Genomic DNA, 4,586 nt, shown 5'->3' on the forward strand with positions numbered 1-4,586 from the left:
GAAAGTTTTAGCTGTTAAAATTAACTTTAAGATAGTCCGCACTCCAACCAAAGTTTCTATGGAAATAACATAGGTAAATTCTATTTTGTTTTATAAAACTTAGCGACAAGTGAATTAAATTTTCGAGAATAACATGGTATTTTGCTGCTTATTTTGATAATAAATAACAAAATACAACAAAAATTTGATATATTTCATAAAATCAGTATTTTCTTAGGAAAAAGAACCAAAAAATTGGTTGGAGTGCGGACTATCTTAAAGGTAATATTAAAGCTAAAACTGTCACAGCATTGTTTTTATGAATTTGGAAGCATTTTGAACCCTGAGAGCAAGAATTTCGAGAACATCCATATAAGGACCACCCAAATATATTTATTTATTTACTATGCGGTGAGTATTATATTTTAAATCTATTTTTATTAGCAGTTTTACAAATATAATTTTTTTACATTATTTTTTAATGCTGCTTGTAACTACATGATTATTTAGGAGTTGTATTTGCATTCAAATTTATGACTATGTGAATAAATTAAAAAATGCATTACTTTTTGCTCGACAATTGAGGAAATCCGACGATATAACCATTGTTTCTTAAGAAAACTAGTGATGTGTGATCTTCCCAGAATTAGTGAGTTTTCTTCTACTTCTGACATAAAAAATATTTTTTGTATTTAAATATGCTATACCAAATTTTCAGCTGATGTCTACCAAGGTACATTGGACGGAGAAAACTAAACATTATTTAAAACATCAATAAAAAATATTTACGAAACAAAATTTAGTGCATAGTATTCTTGGTGTGGCTGTATGAATAACTTTGGATTAAAGGATATTTTATTAACAAAACTATTTAGAGTAATCAGTAAACTACTTACAGTCATTCAAAATGTATTAACTATTCACTGTGAATAACTTTTTACTTTCAGATTCAGTCAAGAAAATTTATGTAGACAACACTGGCATAGATTTTGAAGCAGATTTGGAAAAATCTCGCTACAAGCATTCAAATTTAGGAGCCGATTCTGCCGTAAAATAGACTAATATTACGTATTGCTCCTCATACAAAATGGTATTAAAACTGTCAAAATGCCATATATTTGCTATGCGATCAGGCGTTTTACACATAAAATGCAACTTCAACTCACTATATATATTATACCAAATCACAAAATATGCAGTTGAAATATAATTTTTTTTTAACATTTATGTGTTCCCTAGGTTTGGTTTTTTACCTAAAACGCCTGACTGCATATCAACCAAAGTTTGCAATATAATTTCTAACTTGTTATGTATAAACTGCGATCTGACTTCTGGATGCCGAGAACTCTGAAACATTATGGTGACACCTTAATGAATATTCTTACATGTACAGGTATCAGGGCTCGCCCGTAGGTGCGCGGTTAAGAACGAAGGGACTTGATTCAGAGGTCCCGGGTTCGATATCTACTACTTCGAGCAGCCTGTTGTCAGGCAGCAGTGATAACGATTGGTGATAAGCAATATGTTTTCAAGGAGAAATAGCCCCCACCCAGGCACCAATAAAAGTCAGCCCTATTAGATTAATTCTAATAACAAAAATCATCAAACATGGATGGATTAACCATTGGGTTACCACCTAAAATACTAAGTAAGGAAAAGTTTCAGCTCAATAGCTCACAGGACGTAAGGTTTCTGATTGCTGTTGAGATACGAAAATAAAGAAATGTACAGGTATCGATATTAATATTGTCGCCATCCTCGGTTTTGCAATATGTCAATAAAACTATTTCTTTCTAATCCTGGATACCCGTCTCTTTCCTTCCAAAAAACCATGTGATCCTTGCTTTCATTTGAGGTCAGTCGACCTTTCGGCTTCGACCTGTTCAGTTTCAGTAATCAACTTTACGTTACGTAATTTTTTTATTAGCTTCGTTGTTTAGTGATTCAGTGAGTTTTATTTATAATTTCCTTTTTATTAGAGCAATAGTGTTTTCGTATAGTTCGCTGTGTTCAAGATTTAACAGGGGTTCCGAGGATATGATTATTTCTAATCACGGCGGCACCAAATTTTGGATTATCAATTAAGATTTAGTTTCTTCAAAGCCAGGAACTTACCAGATTCCAAGGTAAACTAGCTGTAAGTGGAATTCTGTCTTAAGGCAATTAGGGCATCGTGCCTTAAGGCAAATTGCGGGACTTCCCGTACCAAAAATTTTTTTTTTTAAAAACGATTAACATTTTTGAAAAAAAATTACTTCGAATAATATTGAGAAACTAGGAATATGACAAAAAATTACTTTTTTTTTAAAAAAAAAAAAAAATTATTGAAAAAAAAAATTTTTTTTTGAAAGAAAAAAATTTTTTTTTGAAAACAAACTATTTTTTTGAAAAGAAAAATGTTTTCTTCATTTTGACATATTTTGGAATTCTGAAATTCTGAACTTTTTTTCAAAGCAATCGTAGTGCTTGAACTGCATAGAGACGAATTGTCACAGCGCAAGTGCCGCGCCGCCGTCTAACGCATAAACATTGGTACGGAACCCATAGAAATGTAAAAAAAATTATACTTATTGTTAAAATTTCTATACAATATCTGATAATTTGATGTGCATATGTCTAATCATCATTTTTAACCGCCGAATGGCATTTTTTTTTACTTTTTTCATTAGATCTCCTCCGAACCGCTAGACCTGCCTTCATGAAAATTTTATCAACTCTTCATCTGCCAATACAAGTAAAATGTTTTTTTGAATTATTCAAATCGGACGCTCCGTTCTCTTGAAAACTGAGTTACCGTTTTGGCACTTTTTGCCCCGTTCTTCGGAACGGCTAGACCTAACTTCGCCAAAAACTAATCAGCACGTCTCCTTATCAGTACAAATCGAATGTTTTTTGAATTATTCAAATCGGTTGATCCGTGTTCCGAAATCGTCGACGAAAATTTGTATCCGCACATACATACACACACATACATACACACACACACACACACACATACATCCATTTTTTCTAAGGTGTGCCAAAATGTTCAGAAACCTCTGAAACGTAAAGATATATAAAAATTTTCATTTTCGATTTTTTTGCGATTACTTTAACTTACCCTACGGGAAGTTAATTAAATATATTTTTACTTGTTCTTAATAACCTTTCATAAGTATGGCGTCAAATATTGTACCTACCAGTGCGGTAATTACCAAACAAGAAATGTATTTTTCTATAATATAAAACACGCAGGACTTAAGCAGGAATGTGGCTTTTCGTAAAAAACAAATTTGTAGAAAACTGATATTTTAGATAACATTCGAGATCAATTCATAAAATTGACCGACTACATTAACAAGGTAAATGCACAAACAACATTCCAGTTTAATACCTGATTATATACGTAGTTATTTTTAATACTTTACAGACTATGTCGGTTTTTTATGGCAACCCAAGTGGTTGTACCATATCTATGTGATGAATTTTTATTATTACCAATAATGATAATTTTTTATTGATGCCGAGTAAAATTTTTACTTGGAAACATTTGCTATTTATATGGCCAAGTGAAAACTGATGTCGTTGCTGCTTGATATCAGGCTGCTCGAACCTTGTATAGAACCCAAGTATACAAGAAAAGCAAAATATAAATTATTGAATTAAAAGGAGTTTAGTATCAATTTAACAAATAATAAGTCTACTTGCATATAATAATTATTAGGTAATTTAGTATCAGAAAATATTAGTTAATAAATTTCAATGATAATTTTTGACACTTTTTGTATAGGTTCTGCAAAAGTTCAAATAATCTTCTAACGTAAATAATTTTTTATTGATAATTATTTTATTATACATAAATGAAGCATCATTGACTAATAATATATTATAATACTATACATGTTACAAATGTATTAAGATATTACATACTGGCGAGTATTGTAGTTCAAATAATATCAACAGTCAATGTATTTTTAATTATGCCTAAAAAGTTTCATTTAGTTGCAATAATTTGAAATCAAGTCGGATTTTCTATTTATTTATTTAGAAATCTGTGAGTCGCAAATCAAAATCATTCCTAAAACTAAAATTGCAGCAAAAACGCATTACTATAAATATATTTTTATACAAAAAACTCAAATAACGGTATCTATCACAAATATAATCTACATAAAGTTGCAATCACATATAAAATTTATACGAAAATTTGTTTAGGCCAAAATCGGAAAAGGTATATTTTAGAAGACCAAAATGTTTATATATGAAACAGCAACTTTAGTAATAATTAAAATCACGGTAATGCAAAACTAATTATGGCAAAGGTTACTTACAAAATAAATAATGCACCATACCTCAGCGTATACGTGTTTGTTGTATTTATATTTAATATATATTAAAAAATAATAGATCTTATTTTAATAAATATTATATAAAAAGACTTTAGGATGCATAGCAAAATTATGCAACATCAGATTGTTTTCGGCTCCAGTAAAATATAATTTCCCATCGATTAGAAGACTGATTGTTAGTTATAGAATTAATTTAATTCATTACAGTCTCTGGTAGTCAAAATTTTAACTAGATTTTTTATAGTATCACTTTTTAATATCAGTATCCTTTGATGTAAG

The sequence above is a fragment of the Ctenocephalides felis genome, unplaced genomic scaffold (genome assembly GCF_003426905.1).
Source record: "Ctenocephalides felis isolate EL2017-DRISC unplaced genomic scaffold, ASM342690v1 CF-g0.4_SCAFFOLD_00845, whole genome shotgun sequence".
In the NCBI taxonomy this organism is placed as follows: domain Eukaryota; kingdom Metazoa; phylum Arthropoda; class Insecta; order Siphonaptera; family Pulicidae; genus Ctenocephalides; species Ctenocephalides felis.